The 17,705-nt window shown below is 39.5% G+C and overlaps 1 long non-coding RNA gene across 6 annotated transcripts in view; it reads right to left on the bottom strand.

The window, feature by feature from the left end:
- Nucleotides 1-17,705, bottom strand: part of LOC134423437 (uncharacterized) — a 94,973-nt gene that overhangs the window by 41,429 nt on the left and 35,839 nt on the right. For 4 of the 6 annotated variants that reach the window (XR_010029114.1, XR_010029111.1, XR_010029116.1 and 1 more), the window contains 2 exons: nucleotides 16,491-16,737; nucleotides 3,830-4,259 (listed from right to left, as the gene is read on the bottom strand). This is a non-coding gene — a long non-coding RNA (uncharacterized LOC134423437). Of the gene's footprint in view, nucleotides 1-3,829; nucleotides 4,260-16,490; nucleotides 16,738-17,705 lie in introns of those variants that run through there. The other 2 variants (XR_010029113.1, XR_010029115.1) reach the window with 2 other exon arrangements.

The following is a 17,705-nucleotide window of genomic DNA, read 5'->3' as shown; positions in this document are numbered from 1 at the left end:
GTGAATTGCCTTAAGTGAGCAGAAATCAGTCACAGGAGGCTGCTTGCTTCACTTATTTTTCTAACTGCTCTAGGCAAATAAAGATTAAACCACTCTTTTATCAGGAAAGCCCTCTCCCCAGTATAAAGACGTAATCAATCTAAATTGAAGGAAACTAAGAGATGCACAGAGGGTTTGTTGGGCAACTTTAGGCCATATAAGGACAGAAAAGTGTAGGGTTAATTTTGATTTATATGTAAACCAATATATTCATCAGAAATTGAGGTCTAAGATAAACACCTGAAATATTTTATGATAATTTACTGAATAGTTGATAAAGGAGTTTCATGTCATCTGAACACATTTTCTATAGAGAGTCACTGTTTTAAAACATGGGTAGCTAAATTACAAGCTCAGCTTAGTTTCTCATACAAAGTCAAATCAGGATGAATAAAAATAATTTACCCTACATTGAACCACTGCTACCCTTAATCAAATTTAATCCTGTTTCCTTCTTTTGAAAATCTCAACCAAGTTATGCTTCAGAGAGAAGGAAAACAGTTCCGGTACCCTGGGTTGTCAGGAAAGATTAAAAAGGCTAAATCTTATTTTTATACAAGTCTATACAAGTTCATGATTTTGATAATAAGCATGCTTTATGCACAAAAATATCAGAATTTTTTCTGCAAAACTAAAACTTAACTTATAAGCTATTTCCAAACCCAACTCAAAATCACATTCATCCCAGTTTTCTCATAATAGAAATGACAAAAATAAAACCTTTTTCTGAACTCAAGAAAAAGTGTGATTTTCCTCAACCTCTGATGATCAGAATAAAAGCGAACAAAGGCTCAAACTACCCATATTCTGAGTTTTAAAAAAGAAAATGTGGCTTTTCCACCCCTCTCCTGGTCCTTTTTTGGTTAGAAAAGTTTTGTTGAATCCCAGTTTTGTGTATTTCTGAAACTGGGACATAGAACCAAGAATGTTCCTTGGTGAAAGATTTTATTTCTGCTTCAAAAGTCCTATTAGTTCTGCCAGAACAGTTCATATTTACAGGAAGGAGAGATAGCAACAGGGATGGTGAACAGCACAAAAGCCACTGCAGTAGATAATTCATCAGTTAAGTAGCAATAAATGTACGTGCCCATGAATTTTACTTTTGTGTAAAGTTACACCTTCATTGTGTTATCTCTTCAATGATGTAGCTTTCAGCTTCCCAAAGGAAGGGATAGCATAGATTTTGTAGCACTGATTAACTTCTGAGGTGAATTGAGATTTTAATAACAGCTGAGTAAAATAGAGGGACCAAAGAAGCACCAAGGAGCATTACTCAGTGCAAATTTCTCTGTTCTACTAACAAAAGGACAGCTTCCAGCATAGCTTTTTCTTGGAGCCATGAAGACCTCTTTGGAGCAGCAGTGTGCTTCCAGGAAAAAGACTGATAGGGATGGAGAGCCTCCATGGATATTTCCTAAAATACCAAATCCACCTGGGATTAGAGTCCCTGTTCCTGCTTCACTGCAGAGAAGATAGGGATGGATTTCAGAAGTTGTGTTTGCTGCAGAAGTTGCACTGATGGATTTACAGTTCCACCACAGCAGCTGCCTTGTTAGGATGTGAGGAACACACCACAATTTCTCCTTCTGTGTCTTGTCTTTGTAGTCCCAGATAAACTTCTTTTTTTGTTCATGAAAACATAACATTTTGCACCAGTCATTGAGTTCAATTCAAAAGATGCAGCCTTTTAAATAAACCACAGAATCTCAAACACTGACAAATTCACCATATCACCAATTTTTAATTGGATTATTCCATTTTTTTGACTCAGCTCTGATGCTGAACTAAATTTCCACAATAAATATTGAATTGTTCCAGTTGTTGGTATCAGTATTAAAATCATAACTGCATTTAATTATTCCTGCATGTAGCTTTACTGTGTGCTGTAAGTTTACTTCTAATGTCAATCCAAGATGAAGTCAACTGATCCTGCATTTTTTGCAGTGATTAGAGATTTTAGTGCAGATTTTCTTTTGTGGAAAGTACTGTGAATTTAAGCATTCTACAACAAAATAATCAAACAAGAAGAAATCAGTGAACTGAAACCCTGCTAAGGGTAAGCTAATTTTTGAAAAAGACTTTTTCAAAAATGGAATGCCAATTCAGCGGCCCATATTCGTTAGCTGGTGCCTTTTGAAATCAGTTTTTGTATTTCATTCCCACAGCAAATGAAGATGGTAAATTAGTTCAATTGCAGATGAGAACTCAGAGCCCACAGGAAGCTGATTTGTTTGTCAGCATCCAGGAACTTACAGCATGAAGCACATCTTCCCCCACCATCTTCTGTCATGGGGAAAGGAATACTGGGATGTGTGTGTCACTTTGCTAGCCTGAAAAATGCCCTTCACTTCTGGGTGTCTCCCACTTTGCTTGTGTCAATTGTCTAAAATTACTTCAAATTTCAAGTATTTAAAGACAAATTGATGATATGCAAAACTGTGACATACAAAAGAGAGCTCATTCTTGCTCACTGAGGGCAGGAAATTCACTTCTCTTAGGTTTCAAAACTCAGAGAGAAAAGCAGCATTGAAAAGGGGCTGTCACCCTAGGATGAAGGCATATGGCACATTTATTTTTTACCTGGTTGTCCACCTTATTGTCCCACAACTGTGGAAGAAGGGGATCCCCTTTTCAAATCATGCTCTTAAGCCCAAAGTAAGCTCCCCCAACACTGTATAAGGAGTGCAGGAATGTGCTACTTACACTATCTTGGTGGATTTCAGGAAAAGATCTGTTGGGAGGGAAATGAAAAGATAGAGGGCATTTGGAAATGAGGGCACTTACACCTTCGTTTCACTTTTAAGGAATGGAAAGGTAATGGAAGGAACACCAAGTGCTAGTCATCTTTGACACCCTCATTATTAGGAGGTTTTTAAATTTTATTCTTGTGGCTCATATTCAACCTGACAAGTCATGTAGCGATTAAAAATTGGAATGCTGCAACAACAGTGTTAGAATTAGGATCAGTGACTGGTTTAACTCTCCCTGACAAGGAAAGCCTGGCAAATGACTCGGTTCCAGCCAGTAGGGAATCTTCAGCCTCACTGCGCACTACCAATGCATCCTGACATGTCTTGCCAAGACAGCCAACGTGGGCCAAGCAGATGCCCTCAGAAAGTTTTCTCTTCTTACCTTTCTTGCTCCTATGCTGCTCACCGTTGGACCCTGAACTAAATGTTAGGATGTGCTTAATGGGGGCTAGGTGCATTTTCTATAACTTGCGAAAAGCCTGGAGGTAAGGAATTGGACTTATGAAAGAGCTTTTTCTTCCTTAACCTTCTGGAAAAATAGAATTCTTGCAATGACTCAGCTACAAGTGTCGGAGGTTCAGAGCCCAGATACAGATCCATTGAAGATTCCAGAAGGAATTACTGCGGAGAAATTACATGATCACAGAGGACTGAAGCTTCCTGGGCTCTGCCATGGGTCCTACAGTATTAGACAGCCTCAGTGATATATTCAGATAATGATTTTGGCTCCCCTGGTATCTCTCTCTCTCTTTCTCTCTAATAACGTGCTGCCCTTTCTGCTGTATAGTTGCAGGACAGACGTCTTTGACTGATGTGTTTAAGACATGGGTGGCTTAATAGCTGTGTTGTAATAATGACTGATTTTTGGTGTCCTGGGAGAACATCTCTCTTGGCACTTTGGATATAAAAAACAAGTGACATTTTGAAATAAACAAGGTCTACAGGTGGTAGAATTAGCACTCAATCTGTCATCCTGCATGCAAGGTAGAGCCACAGCCACCAGAGGATACAAAACAGAAAATATATTGAGGTAAGCAGACTAAAATTAGGAGTTTATTATGAAGCAACTAAAATGCAAACCTTACTCTTCCTTTCTTCAAAATTGTTGCAGTAACTGGACACATGCATTAAATGGTATTTCCTGGGCAGAAGGGCAGAGATGGGAGCAGAGTTTGAGGAGCCCCAGTGGAGATCTTGCATTCCCCAGGCAAAATGAGGCTGGATTCCTCGGCAGTTCTCCTGGGGGCAGTTTGCAGCATCAGTTTTAGCAGGTGGGCAGTTTATTCACTTCCTTCATTTTCTTCACCTCACACAAAGGCTGCAAGGGTTGGGTCTTGCCTTGAGGTTTGTATCCTTTCTGTGCCCCTTGGGAATGGATTTCTTTCCTTCCATGCCAGAAGCTGAGACTGGTGGTGAGATTTTAGCCAAATATAACACCAGAAATACCTATGGCTCTGCTGGTTAGAATATCTGAAAACAAGTAAATAACCGTGTTACTGAGGAAAAATACATGAGTGTTTTGAGGGTTTTTTTATTCCATGTTCCTGGTGAGCAAAATTTATTTCTAGATGAGAAAATCCAAAATTTTAGTGAAGGACTTCAGTCCCTACTCATTCAAACTCATGAACCATTCCAGTGTAGACTTTATATATGCAATTGCAGATACAATCTGTCTCTGATAAAATGTTTTTGTATGATGGCAGAAGAGATACTAATCAGCTCTTGATTAATATTCATTGTATACATATATGTATTCAGGAAATTAAAAGGCATTTTCAGACAATAAGAGAGCATACAGCACAAAAGACATTCCCAAATAAATTGAAGCAAGCAGTGGTCAAGGCAATCTCTTGAATTCAGAGTTAGCAAAAGACCAGGCACTCCACTTTTTCATTCAGGCAAGAGGATTAAGAAAAACTGAGCTGATAGAATCTTGTGATCCCACTCACTTTGGGTGCATGTTTTCTAATTAATATGGAAATTTGATCAATTATCAAAATGCACTGGCTGATAGAGATATGCCATTCATCTTCTTTTCAGTCCTACATGTGCCTTGGAAGCAGGAGAAGTGTTTTCAGGTTCTGAACTAATTTTGACATTAAAATCATCATTAGTTTTTTAATTATTATTATTATTTTCACATTTAAGGCCATCATTATTAGTATTTTAAATGAGCCAGACCAAGCTTGGTTTTGACAGGACTCTCCTGTCCTCCACCAAGATCATGCAAAATAGCACACACATAAACATATGCAGAGGATTACATATAGGGAGATAGAGATATATGACATCAGCATAGTTATCTTTAAGTATCCTGGCATTTGCAAAGGCTAATCATTTCATAGACCTATTTGCAGAATCAGCTACTTCTCTGTGAAGTCGCAATAATCATTAAAGTAAATGAAGAAATTTCCACTTGTCTTTCAGCAGGGAACAGAAATCCAGTAGTCAAGCCCAGCTCCCATTGGACCCAGTGGGACTCTCAGGAGGAGCTGCCCACCCCCAGGAGGGTGCTGGGCACACCCTGCCCTGCTCCTGCCACGCTTCCACACAGGGCAGGCCCTCATTATGAACACAGCTGAAATTGGATTGCTGAGCAAGGAGCACAGGGCAAAGAAAACATTTTCACCTTGCATGTGTTTGTGGTAGTCTACTAGATCAAGGGTCATCTGTTGATGTGTATGTTTTTCTAATCCTTTTTTTCAAAGACCTTAAGAATTGGATGTGGAAAGGCACAGGGGAGCACTGCAAGGATAACTGTAAGAGACAGAGACAAATTAGTGAGCCAAAGTCTAGAAAATGGGTGCTGCTGAAGCAAATTAAGAGGAAAAATGTCAGACCATAAAGATGTAAATGAATGCTGAATGTTTATAGAGACACTTCTGGCCAAAATTTTAAACAATAACTGGGGAGAACATAACACCCACTGTCACAGTAACATGAGAGAACTAGAGCACGTGAGATGGCTGGTTATGGTGTTCTGTTGTCCTAATCCCTCTCAGACTGGTTACAGACCCAGTTAAGAAAGTCTGAGCTCATACAAATCAACAGCTCAGATGGCAAAGGCCAGCCCTAATGCAGTAGGAAAGCAGACTGGGAAAAGCCACTGTTAATTTGCTGCCTTCAGTGACAGGAATCTACTGATTCCCATCAGCCAGGCCCCAGAAGCTCAGCCTACTGAAAAAGTAGGTGAGCAAAACAGCCATCACATTGAAAACTGAGAAGAGACACAGCCTGAAATGAAGCAGATGGATGCTCAGAAAGCTCCACACATGCTGAATTCAAAATACAACAGCTATCTTCTTCCTGTCATGTCATGTATTGCCTGGGAATGCCCTTCAAGTGAAAATTTGATGAAAGAGAGAAACAGTAGAAGGCTTGAGTGAAAATTTCATCTTTTTTTGTTTATTTATATTTCCTTAATTAAAGACTGTAGCTAACAAAAAGTGCTGTTGCAAGAGACAGGTATGTGCAAAACCCCAAGTCAAGGCCTTAGTGGACAAATGGATCTGACAAAGGCAGCAGGATTCAGATTATCCAGGCTCAGAACAAAACAGAGGAATCTGCCTTGCTGGTTTGCAGTAAGAAGGCTTCAGTAAATGACATTTTTCCATATTAGCCAGAAACCTACTCACTTTGTGTTTCCATAGTCAACTTCCACTTTAAAAACTCTCTGAAAATCTTAAAAATCTAGTCCTGTGGAAAGATCTCAAAGCTGCTAAAAGTGATTGTCCACCCTAGCAGGGTGCTAGGGAATTTTTCTAGAGCAGTAGCTCAAATTATTAATGTGATTAATGAAGATGGTTCACAGCCATACTGTTCAATATAGGTCCCTACTTAGGACCTTCCTGTTGCAGAGGGTCTTTTACAATGTAAGGTGAAGAGCAACAAGTAAATGCCAGACTTCTTTTTTTTTTTTCTTTTTTGGTATCAAAGACCATGCTGGGATTATTACAATGCTGTTTTCCATTGTCAGTGTACAGTTATTTGGGATTGTTTTTAGTGTTTGTCCCATCTCCATGGGTGAGCAAGAGCAAGCGTAATCTTGTTTGTTTGCAAAATACAGTGAGTTTATACTCAGCTATTTTCCAGAGTTTATTCTGTGTGGACAGAGTAGGAATGAGAGGAACAGGAGCCATCTCTTTCCGTCCTTTTAATTTAATTTCTTTTGTTAAGAGCATACTTTTGTCATCAATGAATTTCAGTGGGGATTTATCACCAAGCACAGTAGTTGAATTGTGGTGGGTGAAATTCTGACTGTCTTGATATCAAACAAGAATTACAAATAGCATGTAATAGTTTTATCTAAATTGGAAGAAAGGATTATAAAATTCCTTTAGCAATAACTAGGGGCTTATGCTTTTTAAATTTCATATATCAGTTTGAATCTCCAGAATTAATGGGAGCATGTTGGAAAGAAACCTCAAATTAGATTACATTGTTTATTTTTGGATAACTCAAAGATTATTTTTCTATCTCACATTCACCAATAAAGAAAGAGTTAAATATAACTTTGGAAGGTATTTTAGTCATAACAGTAATCTCTTTATATATCAGTGGGTCAATAGTTCAGTAAAAAAAAGGAACTGTAACTTGAATAGACACTAATTAAAAGAATCAATTCTTATCCTACTACATATGTCCAGTCATATTAACACATTTCTAGATTTCTTACTCAGTGGACTAGTCAAGATTAAAGGATTTGCTAATATGGATGAACTGAGTATGCTTCCAAACTGACTGAGCAGATTTGTGAACAAATTAGTTCATTTAAAATTGACAGTGAAAGATTGATTTTGCACAGAATGAGTTACCTAAGGTATTCATCATTTCCTCTGCTTCCATGCACAAGACAGAGATCTGCTTCTTTTTCTTTCTGATTGTAATAGGACTGCTTACTGAGCACCTTTATTTTACAGCCATGATTGCAGCCTGTCATTCTTTTAATTTAGACATATTTTAGCCTCCACAGACCTTCAGAAATAACTTCCTTAAAAGCCTCAGTCTAATGACTCATTACATGAGTTGCTCAATTCATCCACAGTACTTTAAATTATAATGCAAGGGGAAAAATTGCTAATTACACAGAAAAAGATCCAATTACTCCTGAGACCATTTGATTCATTATTCAGATTGTTTTGGGGGTGGGGGCAGGAGGAAGGGTGTCTCTAAACATGGGGTTATGTATCAATGTATTGCGAATGGCTCTTAGATGTCAGATTTGCCATCAGTTATCATCATTCAGAGGTATCCAACATCTCTGTATTTTCCCCTACCAATCAAAATAGACTTTCCAGACAGTGATTCATGCATATGTGCCAGTATGCAGTTCTTCATCTTTAGCCATTAAATGCCATTAGAAGAAAGCTATAACCAATCCTTTCTTAATACTGCTACATGCTATGTCATTCACAGAGCTGCCAGGGGGACATATGTGACCACAAGTGCAACAGGACATGACCCACAAGTCACAAATCTCTGGAGAGAAGAGTTCCTCCACTGATGAAATGTTGGTGCTGGATTTTCTGCCAGTCCAGACAGTTTGTGATTTGCTCATGATCAGGTCCCCCCCATGGTTCAGTGTGATGTTTACTGTTGTATAGGAGATGAAATCAAAAGGAATGACAAAGTTATCAGTGTCATCCTCTTCAGAGCCAAAAGTACTGAGACTTAAGTTGTTTCAGCTACCACCATAAACCCCTTTGGAATCTACAGAGGTAGATCACGTTCAGTCCAAACTTGTATTTTGCTTATGGGACATTTAGGGCTCCCTTACCAGGACTGTAATCTCCTCAAATCTGGCTCATGTTTAAAGCAGAAGAGAATTGAAATCAGCTAACTACATTCTGCTCCCTGTCTAGCAGTCCTAGTTACTATATAATAAAATATTTTATATGTATGTGTGCTTTTAGTTTAGTTTGCCCAGATGTGAAATGAGATCAAATTTTGATCCAAAGAAGAACATTTGAATGTCATTGTCTGGGTGTTTTCATGCCAAAATTAACAATACAAATGAAAGTGATTGTAATGTAGAAAATTTGATAAAATCCTACTCTTTTATCCTACTGCAGACTATTGTTTGCAGCTATACTAATGTGAAATGGAACAATTTTAGAGCTCTCAAAAATAACCATTTTTTTTCAAAAACTTACAGTCTGCTCAGTCATATCTCCAGTTTTCTACAGACTTTACTAACTGATTGAGCGCTGCTATTGTTCCCTGAAACATGTGTTCTTCCATAACAATTACTGTTTTGCAGTGTATCCATTTTAGTCATCATTAAACCCATCTTGCCTACAATGTGTGAGCCAAGCATTCCCATTTTTTGCAAGGTGTCACTTTCTAGTCCACACTTTCATTTTGTGTCTAGCTGTAATCAGCTCATTTTTTCTCTTCCATTCATGCTTCTTACTTACTTAATTTCCTTTTATTTTACCTAAACACTTCAATACTAATTGCTATTTCTGATTGCAATACAGCTCTCCTTCCATTTTCTAAAATTTTGCAGAACTTCTCCTGACAAGAATGTTATGTTACTTATGATGAATTATGCAAGAGCAATAAAATGCAAAATATGTAAATGGCATACGATTGTTATCTCGCTATTAAAGTGAGACAGTAACAGAATTTGTAATGTCTATTAACAGGTTGTTCACATTTTTAATGCAGCAGAGGATGAGAGAAAAATAATTCTCTGGACTTTGTTCTGCAGTTGCAGGTGAGAGCAAAATATAATGAAGACACTCTCTCCACCTTCAGTGATTTGTCTTTCACAGTTCAATTCTGCCATTTCACAAGCTTGCTGCCTCTAGGGTTATGTGTCCTGGCAAATTGTTGTCTGTCACTTGTTAATGTATTTCCTCACTTACCTGATTGACAAATTCCCTGCCTTGGCCATTGATTTGTGCAGATACACATGAATGTCTGATGAATTCAATCAAAGACCTCAACACTTTGGGGTAGTTTATCCTGTAGAGGTTTATCTTTAGTGCATTTTGAGAAGTAATCCATAGCTGTTGCCAAATATTTGTATGTGTCGGGGTCAGCAGTGAGAAAACAACTATCACCATTAATTTGTGCTATCTGTACAGTTCCTGTCCTGATGACCCTGCCATGGTGCTCCACTGCATCTCATTGTCTACCTGCAGCCAAATCTGACAGCTAACAGGCAAGTTTTGCAGGAGAGTCTCCAGTTTGCTGGATTTAGCAGGACCAGTGAGAGTCTCCCCAGGCTCCACAGTAATCCACAGTCATAACAAATGAAGCAGATGCTGAGCAGAGGGACAGATCCTTGTGTCCACCCCAGCAAGGGAAAGCTGTGGGTTTTGACCAGCCAGGGGTTTGTAGCAGCCCCTCAGTGGAGAGAGGCAGCAGTGGTGATGGGCACAAGTATTTCTGTGCCAGTCTGACACAGAGGCAGGTCCCCCTCATCTTGCCTGACAGACTGCTCAGCCAGACTGAGCAGAGCTTAGTGTGGGTTTCAGGTCTAAGATGAAAGTCAGTGCTCAGGAGCTGAGTCACAGGATGGGAGAGGATGGGAGAAACAGGAGAATCTTGATTCAAAAGCCAAACATTTCTGCATCTGCATGAATTTTTATATCACCTTTCATTCAGGATGGTGAACATCAGTATGAGCATGTAAATCTGTGGGACTAGCACCAGTTCAAACCAATTTAAATACTAGTCAATGCCATTCCTGAATTATCAAATATGAATAAATATAAATAAACTCTTCAAGCTCATTTTGTTGCTTGGGAAGCCTCACTTCACACACAGCAATGGTGATTTCTGCTAAAATAGCATTCCTTTTGGCATGCCATTTACTTTGAATCATTCTGCCTAGACATTGACTCCCGGACTCCTTTGGAACCCTTAAAGCCATCACTTTTTTGGGTGAGTTCAGTCAAGCATTGCTGTAGCCTGGGTCAGCCCTGCCTCTGCACTGAAACATCAGCTTTAGCAGGCCATGAGCTCAAAACTGGGCAGATTTTATCCAGTCATAGCAAAGTCATATGGTGAGAAGCTTGAGAAATAAAGTTATCACAGTAACACAGCACTGGCATTAACCAGGATTTGCCTTTCTGTAACTATATCAAGCTCAAAATTAAAAACAATGTCACCTCAAAAGAGTCACCATTTTCCTGTTCTTCAGACTGATTACTTTCCTTTCCCTTTTTTCCAGGTCAGCATCATGAAGAATTTCTGCTCTCTTCAGGAGCAGGGCCTGCAGCTTTCACATTTAAAAAGCTTCTCACTTCCATCGAAGAGATGGAGCAGGTTCTTACCTATGCTTACTGCTGACAGATTTACTATATCTGAGAGGGAGCAGAACAGGCTGTTAGAATAAAAAAATCAAGCCAGATTTTCTGATCTGATCAGACAGGAGGAAGAAACCCAGGAGCCTTAGCTTATTTGTTTGTTTTCTATTTAGAGTGATATTTATTTTTTATTCTCATAAAGCTAAAGGATTAATACTGGGAATATTAACTGAAGCCAAGCATAGTGTGAGAGCAGATGCTTTGCAAGCCTCTCCATACAGCCTTGCCAATCCTTCACAGAGCAGCTCTGGGTTACCACACTTTTCTCCATTTTTGTGCCTCTTTTCAGCAACCAATGCTAGCCAGAAGGAATTGAATGATGGCTTTGTGATTTAAGGGAGTAATCAGAAATACTAAAACAAAGATTATTTGGCTTTTTTTTTTTCATCAACACAGACAAGAATAAAAATTGTTTATTATGTGTGTGTGACTAGGCTATAAAATGCACACAGTAAGAATATGAATAAGGATAATTTCAGGTTTTGATGATTTTTCAGAACTTCAGAATTCTCTCAGGCCTAAAGTGGGAGAAATTTTAAGGAGCGAGGATTTCAGAAGAGTTTATAAGCTAAAGTCTGTGTTTTGAGTTATGCTTACAAACAAACTGGTAGTTTGTACAAATAGCGTATTTTAAGACCATTTTTCCTCTTTGCAAAGGACCCCACAAGACAAATGCATGCAGATTAGCACACCCTGAAATAATATGCTGTAGTTGTAATAATTGCTGCTAATTCCCATACTGGAAGGGGACAGAGTACAGGAATACAATCCTGTAAATTGGGTCTCACAATTTCCAGAGGAGATCAGGGCCTAGAAAAAGGCACCATAACTGGTGAAGGGGCTTGAAGGCAGGTCCTGTAGGGGGTTGCTGAGTCCACTGAGTTGGTCTAGTTTGGGGGAGGCTGAGAGGTGACCTCATTGCTCTCTACAGCTTCCTGAGCAGGGGAAGGCAAGAGGGAGGTCCTTCCTGTGCCCACTGGACACCAGTGGGTGTTCAAAAGCCCTGGAACCCCTGGCACCATCTGTGTCCCCTGTTTCTTATGGCTGATTCTCCTGACTCCAAGAGTTATGGGCAGGGCAAGCTCTGCAGTGACCCTCACCTTCCCTTGGCCTTGCCCTGCCATCCAGGTGAAAATGCCTCACAGCCTCAGGCACCTCCCAGTGTGGGTGATTCTCCTCATTTCCCAGAGCCTCCTGCCCCTCTGGCCTTGGTCCTTGGTGGTCAGGCAGTGGACACATCTGCTGGGCACCCCTGTAAATTCATCCCTATGCTCAGGCTGGGCATTTAAGGTCATTTATTCTCCAGATATTCATAACGTTGTGGGGATGCCAAAAGTGCAAGAAATTATTTGCTTCTCTTTATGCAAACTTTGAAGAGATGTAGCGTGCAGACAAGATTTCCTCACCATTTCTTGCAGTCACAATCAGAAGATCCAGCCCTTAAGTCTTGTGTTGTCCCACGGATTTCATGTCCGTCATGGAAGAGTGAGGCATTAAAGGTATGATCTGGAGAGTGCCAGAAGGGGGAAGTGGCTATACAGATATTTCTGCAGACAATTTTTGCATAGTCTTCTTTTGTGCTACCCAGAAATTATTAGTCAGTTGATACTTTTCATTTAATTTTAAGAAAAACATTGTCCCTTTTAGTACTATTTTCTTAATACATTGCACTAGACTGATGAAGCACAGGTTGTTCCAGCTGGAGTCTCTGCTTTCATTTTTAAATTTAAGTTACATTAAAGTTTAAAAAAAAAAAAAACCTGTACAATATAAATCTGCTTGATATTGTTACTCATAAGTAGTAAATGATGCCAAAACCATGTGAGCTGTACAACAGGAATAAAACCTCTGAAATGGATTTACGTAAATCTCAGAGTCAAATTATTGCACTATAAATATGCAATGCACATATTGTTGTGTTCATTTTTTTTCTTCAGTGAGGTTTTTCCATGTCAAGAAATCTCATCTAAAAATTTGGCTCAGTCCTGATCCTTTAAAATTCCACTAGCTCTTATACATTAGCATTTTCATACTTCCTATTTATCACTATGCTTAGAATTGTTGCAGTATGATAGAAAGAATTATTTTTTGAAGACATAAGTAAGCCTGTTATCCACATGAATAAGGAAGATAATACGGTCAATCTCTCTGAAATGCACAGCCTTAGTGTACAATCAGTGTATTTCTTTCATGTTTATTCCTTTGTCACATATTCATTTGTGAGGGTTCCACAACATGTTCAGTACATGTCATGAACTGGTTTACCACAAGTTTATCCTTTCGGTGCATTTTATTTCACTGGTAAGGCAATCACTGCACATTGGCAGATTTTTATGCATCTAATAACTTCATTCTCTTATCAAAAATTCATTTATTTGGATTCCAGACTGGTTTCACATAGGATTTGGATAAATGGAAGCATAGGTTGAAACCTATGTGTCCCTTAGCAGGAATTCATGTAAGTTACTTCAATTGACATTTAATACACAATTACTGCTGTGCAATTTATCTGTTTGAGTGTTGTTTTTGACAACAGGACCAGTTTAGAGTATTAATGTCCCTGTTACTCGAGTATGCAGACAGTAGGCTATAAAGGCACTGGACCACCACCCTCAACAAAGCTAAGCAAAACTGAACCTTAATAATCTTATTTAGTCTTCTGGTGGTCCTTGAATCTTCTAAGTCAAAGATGTTTACCCCTTGGAGTTATGGATAGTCTCTCTTTGCAAGATCAATTTAACTCCTGTTTTACCAGAAAAAACAAAACACCAGAAGCCATCTTCAATGACATTTACAGAATTCTACCATCTCCTGTTAGTGCTTGGGCTGCAGAGTGGCCTTTTTCTGTTTTCCCTTTGCATGTCCCTCCCTCTGCAGCATATCTGTGCAGGGATTTTTAAAACTGCATCTATTTCATTTGGGTTATCTGCTGCTGCTTTTTATTTATTTTTTAATGAAGCTTTTATGAAATTCCATATTGTACATTTTTCTGCCTATTGCAATTCCAAGTGCATTTATTATTAAAGTTGAATAACTCAGTAATGAAAAAAGACAAGAATTCAGCTGCAGGGTACTTGGTGTTTGAGATATTCAACTTGCATGGTTATCTTTAGATTTAACAACACATGCTCACACCGACATGCACACTTGCACACACAGACACAACATCCAGTCGACTATACCAGAACATAATTTTTAAATTTGCCATTTTAGCAATAAATTTCTAAATTGCTTTTGCTGTACCTCTCAGCTTCCCCTGGATACTTTATAAGTCAAGATTTAGCCATAAAGGTGATTTGCCAACATTAAAATCCTGTGAAAGTGAAGAGCTTTTCCCTCTCCGGTGTTGCACAAAAGTAACTAAGGACAGAATTTAGCCTCATGTGTCAAAGAAGGATTAGGCCTTCCGTGGATTTGGTTTTGATTAAAATCATCATTGTTTAGCTGTACAATATATTTATGAAGAAAAAACATGAAAGAAAAGAATATATTTTGAACATTAGGAAATTGAGGCAAATAAAAAGGTTAAAGAAAACTATTTCATAAAATGGCATGTAAACATGTGGAATACATTACCAAAGACAAGAGAGGTAACTTAGAACATATGTTTATGAATCAGTATGTTCAAAAGAGAACAAGATGAGTTTCTACACAAAGAGAGAATAGAGTGTGAGGAATGCAGGAAATTAGAGATGGGGGGGCAGGGGGAGGAAGCAGAAAGGTTGGTTTTATGAGGATTAGTAGCTTTTAAGAGAGCAAGGCTGTGAGCAGGTGGAGTTCCCACCCTAGTCTGAATGACAAATGCAAAGCTTGTACTTCAAACTCATATCCTTTTCCAAAGGGGTGAATGGGGTGGGGAGGAGAGTCTTCAGCAGCAGTTGAAAACTAGCAGCTAAATATAATGTTAAAATCTAAATATAAACTCCAGGTTGAGATCTTTAATGCTCCTGAGGTTTTACTGTCAGCATTGCTATCCCAGAACATTTTTTGCTTCTTTTGAATGGGGTGGTTCTGCCCTTACTGTTTGATAAAATTAAGTCACAATCAAAAGGCAGAACTCACTCAATGGCTTCACGGACAATAAAGACCTGGTAATCAAAGACTTTGACTTACTACTGTGCCCTTTCTGCAGGAAAGCCAAAAGTAAGCCAGTCACTTTAAGTGTCCTCTTTTCTGCACAATCCTTTCAGGTCCCTGTCCAAAAGAGCTCTTCTATACACCCAGAGGAACACCTGGGTGTACATTTGGGGGCACATCATGTCTTGGCATCATCTTAGAGGTCAGACAGAATATTATGCTAGAAGCCATGAATCCAAAGCTGACCTAACTGCAGTCCAGAACACACAAAAGATGCTTCTGAAAAGCTCCTTGCCCTGATCATCTGGTTAAGTTTTGACTCTCAGAACTCTTTTCTAGAAAGGCCTACACAAGGCACTGACTGCACCCCTGGCAGGCCAGTCTGCTTCCCAGAAGTTTCAGATTCTGTGAGAAGGATCTGTTTTTCTTGATGAACATGATGTCAGCAATCACTATAGGTAGGAAGAGTGACCGAGTGTTCCTCTGCATTTGGGATGTGCATCTGCATTCTTTTACCCCCTTCTTTACAAGTTCTATAGGCTTTAATATTTTTACATAATAAAGCCATTGTTTTTCTCTCTGATTGATTGTCTAGTCAAAATGCAGTATGTTTGTATTGCTGGCAGCTTCATATCTTTGTGTTTCTTTGCTGGCATACATCCTAGATCAATTTTGACCTGATTAAAACTTTTACCATTTCCTTTAAAAAGAAAACTTATGTTAAAGTGGGGAGGTTTTAATAAACCAATGTCAGACCTTTTTGTTCACTTCAAATCTTCTATGAAAAGAAAGGACATTTTTCCCACGGCATTGATGCAAAATAAAGATTTTAAATTTCCTTGTAAAAAAAAAAAAAAAGTAAGAAAATATGCAGAAAGCAAATTCATGGAGGGTAGGTTTATAATCAGGCAAATCTCTGGGTGAGTGACGTTCGCAGTATGTGTTCACTATCCTCTGTTCAGGCAGCAGCCCAATATGGCATGTGAACATGCACATGGACTGACAGGAACACCAAAATACCATGGCGAGGATCACCAGGAAATTCTGCACTGTTGAGGAGTGATGCTGTTGAAAGGCATCGCCCTGTCTGCTCCTACACCAGGCTTAGCCTCTTTCAACATCAATGACAGCAGAGGGGTTTCTCTGCAGATGGGGGAGGCCACACTCCCTCCCTCCCTCCATCCTTCCACCGCTGTGGTTGCTGTTTGCTCCCCTTCGTTTGCCTGGGCTGTATCAAGCCTTATAATAATGTCCTTGTACCTGTTAGTGACATCTAGGGGGAAAGCTCCCCAATAGGCTTACTTACAATGTTTGCTGTCCTCTCTTCACTGTAAATTGTATGTGATGAAGTAGCATTGCCTTTATGCCTCCATTTTGTTGCAGGAGGTGGGATGCTCTACGAGTGGATGCTTTTGTTCAGTGGTGGTTTCCTGTGCTGTTAAGTGGCAGCAGATGGTCGCCCCGCAGTGAGATGAGCCCTGGCCATGGTCCTACTGGCAGGGGCAAGAGCACTCAGCTGTCCCTTGCATCCGAACTGGTTTTATCAGGAAAAGCTGGAGAACAAGATAAAGAATCAGATTTCACTAAAGGCTCCCCCATCCCCCCGCAGCATCTGTCAGGGCCTGCTGGCTAAAGCTCCACCACCCTGGGAGGCTTCAGACTCCGAGGGAGAGGGTGTGCTGGGCCGTGCCACGCTCACTCCTGCTCCCAACAATATGGTTCTTGCCTTATGTTGCATTACTTTGGATGCACAGTTTCCATGAAAGGGTTTTATTTTTTCTTGGCCACCTGTCCTTGCAGGTCTCCCTTTGCTTTCCCTGAAGTGATATTTCAGACCTGTCTGTTACCATTTCATTTCTGACTTTCCACAATTCGCACTTTTCTTTCTCTGACTCTCATGTTAGATTTATTCTATACCAAAGGTTCTCTTACATGAACATTAACAATGGTTGAGTTCAAGTTTGCTCTGTGCTGCTCTTCTGGGTACCTACTTTTATTCCCTGGCCTTATGTCCATTCTTTTATAGCATTCAATGTTAAAAGTTTTCTTATCCTTGCTACACACTTGGTTTCTGGCAGCCTCATTCTGGGCACTGTGTTGACACAACAAATTCTTTCCTCTGGCAGTCATATTCCTGATAACATTAGATCTAGAGCTTGCCATCTGACTGTGAGCTCAGCTCTTCCTGCTACACAATGCACTCCAGCAGGACATTGTGCGATACAAAACACAATTTCCATGGCATTCTCCCAAGATGTGCCGCTGGTTTTCTCTTTGGCTTACAATGTAAAGCCCAAGCAAGTTCCCCTACCAGAAATATCACTAAATTGATCACTACTATATCATTATTGCAAAGTGATCAGTCAGAGTGACAGATGGCTAATTGGTAAGTACAAGTGGTGCCCCCAACTGTTCCCTGGAAGAGTCTTGTTAGTAACCCCCTCCAACATCGAGAAAGATTGGATCCCCAAGGTGGGAGTGAGTGCAAGTTTAGAGGGGGTACATAGTATATTAAATCCCA

The sequence above is a fragment of the Melospiza melodia genome, chromosome 12 (genome assembly GCF_035770615.1).
Source record: "Melospiza melodia melodia isolate bMelMel2 chromosome 12, bMelMel2.pri, whole genome shotgun sequence".
Classification (NCBI taxonomy): domain Eukaryota; kingdom Metazoa; phylum Chordata; class Aves; order Passeriformes; family Passerellidae; genus Melospiza; species Melospiza melodia.
This window is presented reverse-complemented; position numbering and strand designations above follow the sequence as displayed.